This window comes from Salminus brasiliensis, chromosome 2, assembly GCF_030463535.1.
Source record: "Salminus brasiliensis chromosome 2, fSalBra1.hap2, whole genome shotgun sequence".
Taxonomy (NCBI): Eukaryota; Metazoa; Chordata; class Actinopteri; order Characiformes; family Bryconidae; genus Salminus; species Salminus brasiliensis.
In genome coordinates, this window is record NC_132879.1 from 33,440,858 (window position 1) to 33,453,223 (window position 12,366).

The window sequence follows — 12,366 nt, forward strand, 5'->3', positions numbered from 1 at the left end:
ATGCCAATCCTAAATTAAGGATGAGTAAACATATTACCACAGTTCTATTTCTTCTTAACTCAACACGAAATCTGCTGGTGTGCTCTGGGAATCTGGCCAAATAACTCCAGATTCTCATGGCTTTGGTGACAATTTAGGTACGTTTGGCCGATCCCTCAAAACTCCAGTTGAATTGAACATCTTTAAAAGCAAATTTAGAGACTGAACTGAACTTTTCTAAAATGGAGTGAAAGACCGAGTCAGGTCTTCCCCCTCTTTTTTTTTTTTTTTTTACTTTGATGTGAGGTTCTTAGTGAGCAGGTCAGGCAATGGCGATTCAACACCTGAGGCAGGAACCCATTTGTTATTCCGTCTGATGTTCTGTTCATTATAGGCTGAGGCTGACCGAAGGAGAGGCTTTTTTACATCCACTTGTTTTGTTCAGTGAGCCTCTCTTCAGAATAATACAATGATATTATTTTCCTTTATCCACCATCGCCTCATCCAGACTTTTTACATTTAATAAACCCCCATGGCCATCTGAATTTATTTCACATTAGACATATTTACTATAAATAAAGCAAAGTACATCTCCCCTTCATCTCTCAGGTTAGATTAGTGATACTTTGCCAGAGGAGCAGACTGTGGGGGTGGAGGAGATCATATCTGGTGCTTTGTGCTGTGAAGTATTCATGCAGATAAGGGTTACTCTTTGGTGAGGTGCTCAGATACTCGATATGTTGACCACACATGACACACAGCTTAGCTCGGGAACAAGGTGAGCACAAGCCATACACATAAAAAGCACTTGTGGCCATTGAGCTGGCAGTGTAACTGATGGAGTAGAATACTAATTAAACTACCTGGCAGCAGTTAGTGTTGCTCTCCTTACTTTCTATGATCAGTTCTGAACTTATTGGCTGTGGAATTCAGAAATATGTGAACAGATAACCAAGAAAAACTCTTTACAAGGAGTCACCCCAAAGAAGGGGCAAAAGACCCCCTTGCTCATAAAAAGATAAGCAGTTATTTTTTAATCAGAAATAATCACAAAGTTGTTCCATGGAGTTGCTTGCACTAGCAGTATATGCTAGCTAGAGCATTTATGGCCATTACTGAGGAGCCTGGTTATAATTAGAAGTATCAGTAGATTTAAGTTTTTAAGATATCAGGAGCATTTGTAGGTTGTCATCTTATTTTCAACACCTTATTTGCACAAATTAATTTCCTATTTATTATATACATTTTTATTGTATATACATTACAATACATTATATACATGATCTATAATATATAATTAAGAATTATGTCCAAATTGAAATTCTACTTTACATTTTGATTTTATAATTATTTGTCATACAATGAAGTGTAATCATAATGTAGAAATGGACAACAATGCCATTAGTTTTATAGATTAAGATTTTATAGATTTTATTTGTTTTATAGATTAAACTGTGAAATAAGTAGAACAAAATACAAATAATTCATTTAGCAGTGGGATTAGCACATATGTAGTAGGTGCCTGAGAAAACCTTTTTGAAAAACTGCTGTCTAGACCAGAGCTTTGTCTTTGCCATTGTATTAGACACTTTCCAACACCCCATTACTCCACCCCATCTCCTCAATGGTCCATTACTTTATCCCCATCTCCTCAACACTTCACTACTCTAGGCTTTACAATGAGAATCAACTAGATGAATCTTTATTGCTTAGAGAGCTAAGAAAAGTAAAGCTTTGGGGAGAAATATATGTAATTCTAGACCACTGCAGCTAATGATGCTAACCAGCTAACAGAGTTGGTGACTGAAAAACTCCTTACTCCTGTCTTATTACAAAGAAACATTGGACAGCAAATAAAAAGGTAAAGGTGCACGTATTTGTCATTGTACAGTGAAATGTACAGTGTCCTCTGCATTTAACCAATCTGTGGTAGTGAACACACACTCACACACACTAGTGAACTTGGGCAGTGAGTACACACACACACCCAGAGCAGTGGGCAGCCAACTCCAGTGCCCGGGGAGCAGAGAGGGTAAAGGGTCTTGCTCAAGGGCCCAACAGTGGCAGCTTGCCAAGCCCAGGAATTGAACCCACAACCCTGTTATCGATCGCCCGGCATTCTAACCGCTGAGCCACCACTGCCCCTTAATAAACTTAGGCAGGATGAATGTGTTGAGTATGTGTGTAGCATGACTGGATGACATATAAATAAAACATTCTGTGTAAACTGAGTGATAACATGGACATATATGCCCCAGGGAGCTTTTTGCTTGGGGTTCTACATTAGTCCTTCTATAAAAACAAGGGTATCACTCTACTTAGATGGTCCATTATAGATGCCTTGTAGATGCCTACCTGATATTCAACAAACATTCAACTGAATATGTGTTAAATGCTGTGACATGTAATGTAATTTGAGGCTGAGGTAATATATGCATTGAAATGTCTTTCTTTAAATTTAATACACAGAAATATACAGAATTGACACACAGACATACCTACTCTCAATGTTTGTTTTGCACAAATCTTTGCTGATATTTAAAGCAGCATTATACGAGAATTGGTATTTCTTGCTTCACCTACAGCCAGGAAGTAGAATTCACGCCTTATGCCACCACTAAAGAAAACACTTTCACACACATTTTACAAGCTGAGAGATACTGAGAACTGGCACCTGAAAGTGAAAGAATCACGTGGACTGATGTGGTAGAGTAATATTACAGGATCTTACACAGATATGACTCAGGTTATGCAGAGTTATGCATTTCTCAGAAGTGTTACCGTTCATGCTTCACCTACATAGTAGAGTTTCTGGCGTGCTGAGCCCGGACTGGCAATGATAGCAGTGCTACTCTGCCTATTAAAGGTCAGTGGAGCAACAACATGATTTTAAAGCTGTTATTTTAGGGCAAAATGCTACATAACACTGCTTTACATCAAAAGCTGAACTTTAGTGCTTAAACCATTTACTAAAACGAATGGTACCTGATAGGTACCTCATAGCTAATCAGATCAGCAGTTTATATGGAAATAATGGGGAGTATTAATGGCAATACTTTACAGAACCTTAACACATCGGCACTGTCACACAAGCCTCAAACGTTTTTGGGATGATTGTTTTATACTTTTTGACATTATTTAAATCGGCCAGTTTACATTTACATTGTGTTAAAAACGTAATAAAGTAATAAAGTGTAATAAAGTGTATATCCTTTTCACATTGACTTCCTTTGAAAATTACTTTTCTGGCTCATATTTTAAAGATACGGATACAAGTTTGACAGGCCTGTGTCTCTCTCCTTTTCTGTATTGCTTTTCATCTGTTTATATTAATCTGTTAATCTGGTTACCTTTTCAACTTGCAGGATGTATTGAATTAGTTGTTATGCATTATATTGTCTATTTTATATTTAAATATGTTCCTACTGAGCAATTACTGAGGATTGGATATCCATTTGTAAACTGAACATAATTACAAAACTTACTATTGAAGCTTGCATGGGCTGTACCTTGTGTATAATTTCTAATTCCAGTGAATAATGATGGTATATTTCACAGGCAGACAGAATCTGTTTCATGTCTGATATCATCAGTTGAAGATTACAGCAGGTTTTATGAGTGAGATAAGTGTGGAACATGTGTTGAAGTGATGTAACAGAGAAAATGCAGCTAGTAAGATCTTCCCGACTGTAAGCCACAGGACCAGGTTTGACTTGAATAAGCCACTTTTAACTTCTGATTTGTTGTTATTAGTTGCTCAGTAAATAATACATAAATATATACGTCTCTAAATCTTGTCTTCAGTTTTTGTATCAAGACTACGCCAGCAGATATGGTTTTATGATGAAACAAATATTAACAAATTATTAAGTAATTCCAATACTGACATATAATAAGGTGGAAGGCCCAATATATTTAACACAGTGGAAGCAGAAGGAAGCTAGAACACTGTAATGACAGAGCTGTGAAAGTCATAAAGTCATAAAACGTCAGAATCAGAATCAGAATCAGAATCTCTTTATTTCACCAAGTATGTTACACATACAAGGAATTTGTCTTGGTGAGAGCAACACGTATGAAAAGTAACAAAAAACACTAAAGGAAACTAAAGGAAAAAGACACTAAACAATAAATAGGGTAGGGGATAAATTAAAAAAGTAAAAAGTACTAAAGGTAATAAAGAGCTGATATTTACAGAAAGTAAAGAGCTGATATTTACAGAAAAGAACATCTGTACAGTGTGCAAATAGACATAGTGCAAATAGGCAGAGTGCAAAATAGCTGTTCAGTGCGGTTTGGTACAGTTCAGTTGTATGTTTTGAGGTTTACAGTGGGAGGTGTTCACTGTGGTTGAGGAGCGCTACAGCTCTGGGGAAGAAGCTGTTAGCATGACGTGTTGTGCTGGTTTTGATGGACCGCAGTCTTCTACCAGAGGGGAGTGTCTGGAAGAGGAGGTGTCCAGGATGTGAGGGGTCAGATGTAATCTTGCCAGCCCGCTTCCTCACCCTGCTGGTGTAGATCTGCTGAAGTGATGGCAGGTTACATCCAATGATCCTCTCTGCTGTCCTGATTTTACGTTTTTGTTATTGCTGCTCTGTTCAAATGTAATTATGTAAGTGTATATTTAACCACAAAGTGGACCATTTACGTATTATTTACATTCTGTGTTGACTTTGATTCTGCATTATCATCAACATCAACAACAAACAAGTGTTTTTTTTTATTCACTCATTATTAATGCAAGAAACATGCTGCAAATAGACCCAATAATTTTACGTCCTGCCTATTCATGCATGAATGATTGTCTTGTATTGATTGTCTAGTATTGTCTTGAACAATATCACTGTTGAACAAGTTTAACAAGCATGTCTGAGCCAACTGCTTTTGATATAATGCCTGCTCTCTTTCTGAAACACTGATTTAACTTTTTCCTGTGTTTGCATATGATTTGCTGCCCATCTGTTCTGTAGAATGTAGTAAACGTATGTAGCCTAGACAAGTGTATCTTAGACTATATTTTGAAAAAAACAGTATTTGTAATATAACATCTGTGTTCTTTTCGTAGTTGGTGTTGCAAAGTGAGTAACAACTCACTGCCTTCCTTGTGGCAGACTAGGGCTCAATTCCCTGGCTGAGCACAACACTCTACACCAATAGAGTCCTTGAGCAAGACATGAGTAAAACCTTACATTCAATAGACAACCATGTACATGTAACTTAGGGTTCAGTTTCATCCAATAGCCTTTATCTACCATCCAAGTTAAGTGGACTGTTGTGGTAGAGTAATATTATAGAATTTTACACAGATCAGACTCAGGTTACACAGCGTTATGCATTTCTCAGAAGTGTTATCTTTTAACGCTTCACCTACATAGTGTAGTTTTTTGACATGCTAAACATGATTTTAAGGCTGTTATTTTATGGCATATATTTAATTATTCATATTTATATATATTTTAAGTATTATATTAGTAATAATTTTAAGTAATTTTAAATAATAATATTAGTTAGTATAGTATGTATTATTATAAGTGCTACCTAACCCTAAACCTAACCTTAACCTTTCCCTTGAAGTAACCCTAAAACCTAACTTTAAGCCTAACCTTTTATCTAAACCTTAAATCTCACCCTAAAACTAACCCTAAAAGAGTAAGACAATCAACATTGACAACAGACAATCATTTAGATTCAGTTTAATTTAATATGCACCTATAATAAAGCTGCAATCTGTATAGTCTATAATGGATCACCCAAGTAAAGTGATACCGTGTGTTTCAGTAAATTTACTCATAATACTGGAAGAAGATTTCAACCATTGTTTCGGATGCCCAGGGGAAAAAAATAGTGGGCCCAGTCATAGCACCACCATTGGTTGGAACCTATTCGCTTTCATGTTCAACACGGTTACATGCATCAGCACCTGGAACAGGAGCTTAGCTTAGAGTGTCCATCCCTGTGTTCTAAGGTTTGTGTATTAGACTCTGGATCATTTGTCCGACTCTCAATGCCAGGCCTACGTTTTCCTTTATGTTCCTCTTTTCACATGTTGTCAATGACAGACTGACCTGAAGCCTGTTGCCATTCAGTATTGTGATTGGCTGTTGATTCCACGCACTGGGGATGCCATCAGTCGCACAGGCCTGCATGCATTAGGGACAGTGCCGATTGCCACTCGTACCTGCAGATGGTGTCAGGCTGGCGGCTCGGCATGTGTCTCTCCCTCTGTGTGATACGTGTTCTCCACAGGCGCCGCTGACAGCACTGCTCAGCACTGGGCTAGCTGCGCTAAATCAGATTAGCGCTCCGGATCACAGAATGCTAGCTCCTTCACGGCGGAAGCACCTGTCGTGTCTCCCTAATGCTGTGAGACAGAGTTAAATAAACACACACACACACTCTCTCTCTCTCTCTCTCTCTCTCTCTTACTCTTTGTCACATTCACACACATATGCAGTGTTCCAGAAAGATAAAGGCAGGGCTGGAGGCTGGATGGGCGGCTCATGAGGGTTATCTACAGTAATTAATAAGAGTGGGCTCCAGGGACATGCTGACTGCACAATGGACCAGGAACATATCTCAGAACAGCACACACACACAGTGTACATAGTAACAGTAACATTGCCTGGACCAGCTTAAATCTATTATTTTTTTATGCACTGGAGTGAGGTAGTGGATTTATCTCACTTAAACATCACTGGCCCTTCAGTTCCACATGAGTGACATATACTACATCAACCAAGTTACTGTCAAACGTAAAGAAACAGAAAGACAAAACTGTGTTGATTTAATGTTTTATTTATGTGGATCTAATATCGGTTTATCAGTTCTTTCAGTGGACTTCATGATGTGTAGTATGACTGTATAAAAGAGTGAAAGGTTAAATTGGGTTTCATGTAACCAGTGGCAGATTTAGGACTGGGTGACCTGGGTAGCCACCAAGGGCAGCATGTTGCTGGGGGTGGTGCAGGGCCCATACACAAAAATATTGGAATAATGATATTGGAACCGCTTCTTTTTCTGCTTAGTAGACATGTTGACAGTGATCACTTAACCTCTTAATGCAGCAAGGTTTATTACACACTAAGATGTGTTGCTCAGTAAATGCAGGGAATTGTACAAACTGGTGGGGCTATTCTGTGGTAGCAGAAGTTCAGCCTGCCAGTGGGCCCTAGGCTCTTTAAGGGGATAGACCTCCCACACCAAACCGTCTCTTTTAATGTGCTGTTATGACCCTGCGGTTGTTCATTTGTTCAGTCTCTGTTTCTGTCTCTTCCTCTCTTGTCTCTCATTGTTTCTTTTTCCTAGAATCAATGACTGGAGGACTGTGACTGGGTGCAGCAGGGGGCGGACCAGTTACTTAAGGGGCAAAGATGACTGTAGGGGTTTGGGGCTGTTCCAGCGGTCGCATCAGCCCCGACTTACCTTATTGTCCCATAGAACTTTTTTTCTTAGTCTGTTTGTGTAAGTTTACCTAAAAGAAATCTTGTAAGTAAGGAAAGGGTGAGTGCCCTGTTTCTTTTGCATATTTATTTTCGCCTGGTTAATTTACAGGGAGGTAGGTGTAGCACTGTGTTTAGTTGTTCTGTTAGATTAGTTTAGTTATATCTTATTTCTAGTTGGTTTGGGTTTTTAACTCAGCCTTAAAGCCATTTGTTAGCAAAACAACAGCACTTGAAGGCAGCCTTGTTGCAGCTTTACTTCAGAGTCTGTTATGTCTGTGAATTCATCCCAAAAAGAAAAGTCTTTTAAAAGAGAAACTTAACAAGCATGGCAAGAAATAAATCTTGACATTTTTCTTTCTTTCATAAACATTCAGTCGGGTGCTTTGGCGTAGTGGGTGAGTTGGCACTGGCTTAATTTTTATGTCTGGCCTTGACATCTGAGGTCGTAACAGTACAATAAGACACAAAATGCTTCACAAAACTACCACTACAGGTCTCTACTTATGAAATAAATACAAATCCTAAAGGCTTACTAAAGCATCACAGGAGCAGAAAGAAAAGGATAAGCAAGTTAAAGATGAAGGTATGCAACTGTGTTATTCTCCCTTTATAAGTGTACATATAAATAATATTATCAGACATTTAGAGAATAGACTAAACACTAACATTTGTGAATGTTAGTGTGTTGCTACATTGCTTGCTATGCTATTACATATTTGTAATATAGTATTTTTTTATAATTAGCTCACCTAGCATTGGATATAGATTACAGTTCAATGCTTTGGTGGCAGGGTGGCAGATGGTAATGCTTTAAAGTGCATAAAGTATATAAAGCATTAATGATGTATTCATGAAGAGTACATTAAGCCTTCATTACAATTACATAATCACTTTTAAACATCCATTACATACATTTATTAATGAGTAACGGCCCTATAATATAAAGCACAAACGTGTTTTACATTTTATAAGATTGGCATGAATATATTAAAACACACATTCAGTCTTTTGCAGGAAACAAATGCATTGCTATGCACATGGTATTCAAAAGGTAGCTAAATTGAAAATTAATAAATTCAAACATTAACAATTAACATAATTCAGTCACCTGCTTTCATGATGTTTATAGTGTACCCAAATAGGCTTCATTTCAGAAACTAAATGCAATTCATAAATGTTGCAAGAATTGCAAGATAAAATACTGACATTTGAACAGATTTTGTGTAATTTATGAAGATTTTATGCCCATATGCATTTTGGCAACTGTAGGCTTACCATGTGTTGAGTATATCTCAAAGTTTTCATGATCATATCATGCAATATACAGTCAACTGTGTTTTCAAACATTTACATATACAGTCATTCCTCGTTAATGGATGTATGTAATGAACATTTCAAAGTAATTCTTAAGGACCAAGTGGAGCAACTGTCAAGTTGTTATCATGTTAAGGGCTAACCTTATCATCAGGAGTCTGATCCCTGGAAATGTCCTCCCTCTCCCCCATCACTGTGTAATTCAGTAATTCTGGCATAAGCATCTGTTAGCTGATCAACTGGGCAGTTAGTATTTACCTCCAAAAGTGTTTACTTGTCTAATGATGCTGCACAGAGGTGTCACTAGACATTTGTCAATGGGGGGCTAAATCTTTTCTGGGAGAGGTCTGGGGGCATGACCGTCTAAAATTAATTCATAAATTTGTACAGTAGCAACAGGCATATATGACTCAATATGACTTTTTTCAATCAATACTCATCAGCTTCTAACACACTATTCTTTCTCTCCTCTGCCGAAGGCTGAAGGTCCTATCATTTTATTTTTTCAAATCTAAGTTATAGACTGCTAACTAATCAGGCTGGCTTCTCTGCCATTTCTTGTTCGTGTTAAGAACTACAAGAACTTATTTCACAGCATGCTGTGACTCTTTTGCTTTCTCTTTCTCTTTCTCTGCCACAGTCAAACAAACAACATGGAGAACCCAGCTCATGGGGCATCAGGCACCAAAAGAAAATCCCCAAGGCAAAAGATAACAAGAGCAAACCAGAAGACTCTGGACCTGGAAACCCCTTATTGAAAGACAAGAAATAACAAAACCCAAAGGGAAAAGGATCAAGAGACATAGCAAACTTGACAGACATGTACAAAAGGGATGTTTGTTTGGGATCTGCATTATCAACTGTGAAAACATCCACTGAGTGGTAGTTCTGTGTTTTAAAGTGCCTTGTTGGTGAGAAGGAGATCAACAGTGAATGACCAGGCAGGTAAAGTACTTGATTTTTGCTTAGACATAAAGATAGTATGATCAGAATGTGGCATCAACAGCTTCAATCCATTGACCCAGCCTTGTTTCAAGTCCAGTATGGTGGAGGTGGATGGTATGGGGAATGTCTCAGTTTATTCTCATATCCCCTCAACCAAGCATACCCCCTCAAATAAATAGTCTCACAAGCCTCTTCACCCAACGTTAGCATGTAAGCTGTAAACAAATCCAGTAGCAACACATTTCTAGTTCTTCATTTCTAGACATCACACCACTTTACACAAGTTTTCATATAGGTTGGTTCACATTCATATATGATCTCTTCAGCTCTCTGAATAGAAGAAAGGCTTCTTAGTGACTTTTTAATTGTAATTTCATGCTTTAATATGGTAGAATATTCATCCCCAGACACAGTGCAGTGGACAGTGTTCCATTTGCCCTCAATTTAATGACCCATTAACAAACCTTTTAGACTGGGACACAGATGTCAATTACAACAATACAGAATAGCAGAGATGAGTTCAGCTAACAAAGCGAGGGGGAAAAAGCCACTATCGGCAGCAGGTACTGCGAATGAGTGATAGTAGTCTCATGTCTGGACTCAGATGAAGTTAGCAGTAAAGGGCAATGAACAAAGCTTGGCTTTTCTGTTAGCTAGACTAGTTCCCTTTAAAGTGGTGTCAGCCTTGAAATGCCAGGACCTCATGCAGTCTGACAGTGACCCTTTCACTGATGAGCACTGGCTCAGTGAGACGTGTGTCTGTCTCCTCTTATGAGTCCGTCATCGCAACATGTGCCTCATGCTAGTGACTGCCTTCTAAATGAGAATGGCCAAAAACAGACCCAAGGGCAAGGTTTGAGACTCACAGGGCCTCATTTGAAAATACGTTCATAGTTTTCAAATCTGATCAATTTATTTATTCTCTGCTTGCCATTTTCACAAATTTTACTCCTAAATTTTTTTTTTGTGTGATACATTATAGACTTCTATAGATTATATCATTCTATCAAATTCAAGTCTATGTTTGAGAGTCTTTAACCTTATCCAGGCAGGATTACATTTACTGTGGTCCTGTTGTAGTTCTCTCTTTCACAAGAGCTCTTCTGTCATTTTATTATCTACCAGATTGACCATGTCTGTGTTCTTCCTGCAATTACCTGCACATTTTCTGGATTTTTCTGAATAGGTGAACAAATCCTTGTAGTAAACATGAATTTGTTTGCACCGTTTGAAGCAAATGAAGCATATTTAATATTCCATTACTTTTGAACATGCCACATTTGGCATTTTTTCAGATTTTTACCCATTTGGACCCAATCAATACATATTGTTTCCTTATCAGATGCAATGCTTTCGACACTGGGAGGGTGAAGACCGACATGTGCTGGCCAGCACATCTTTTTTCTAAACTGTCGCCAATGCAACGCCATTGGGCAACCAACACACACAGAGGAAAGCACCATGTCCCTGGCTCTGATGCATTGGCCAGCAGCCACCAGTGCCAGACAGCACTGCACTGGAGTGATTTCGGAAAAAGTGCCATCTATCCATCCTGGAGAGAGCAAGGCCAATTGTGCTCTCTTAGTGCCTGACTGCCGATGTCTATAAGCATGAAGGCATAACACATCTCTGTATAAGTACAGTCAAGCCGGAAAGTCTGCACATCCCTTTCAGCGTCTCCATGTTTTATGAAATGACATCCAAAAATTTGCTTATACTGCTTCAGATGTTTCTACAACTTAACTGGAGTCCACCTGTGGTGAATTTAATTGATTTGACTTGATTGGGGATTGTAAACACCTGCCTTTATAAGGTCCCACATTTGACTGTGCTTGTCAGAGCAAAGTCAAAGCTATGGGGTCAAGGAGAAGGATACAGAAAAAAGCTTTACAGGTCTCAAAGAGCACAGTGGTCATTTGTAAATGGAAGAAGTTTAGAACCACCAAGAATCTTCCTAGACTTGGCCTCTCAGCTAAACTGATTGGGGAAGACAAGCTTTGGCCAGGGAGGTCCGAGCATCACTCTGGCAGAGCTCCAGCATATCCTAGAGAGATGGAAGAACCTTGCATCCAGGCAGCACTCCACAAATCACACCTTGGTAGAGTGGCCAGATAGAAGCCACTCCTTAGTAAAAGGCACGTGACAGCTCGCTTGGAGTTTGCCAATAGGCACCTAGAGGTTTCTCAAACCATGAGAAATAAGATTCTCTGATCTGGTGAAAGCAAAATTGAACTTTTTGGCCTGAATGCCAAGCGTCACATCTGGAGGAAACCAGGCACCGCTCATCACCTGGCTAATGCCATCCCTACAGTATAGCAAGGCAGTGGCAGCATCATGATGTGGGCATGTTTTTTGGCAGTGGGACCAGGGCGACTAGTCCTGATAGAGGGAGAGATGAATGCAGCTAACTACACAGAGATCCTTAAAGAAAACCTGTTCCAGAGCGCTCTGGACCTTAGACTGGGGTGAAGGTTTACCCTCCAACATGACAACGACTCAAAACACACAGCCAAGAGAGCAAAGGAGTGTTTCAGAGAAAGTGTGTGCATGTCCTTGAGTGTCCCAGCAAGAGCCCAGACCTGAATCCAATTGAACATCTGTGGAAGGAGCTGAAAATGGCTGTGTACCGGTGCTCCCCATCCAACCTGATGGAGCTTGCAAGGATGTGCCAAGAGGAATGGGCAAA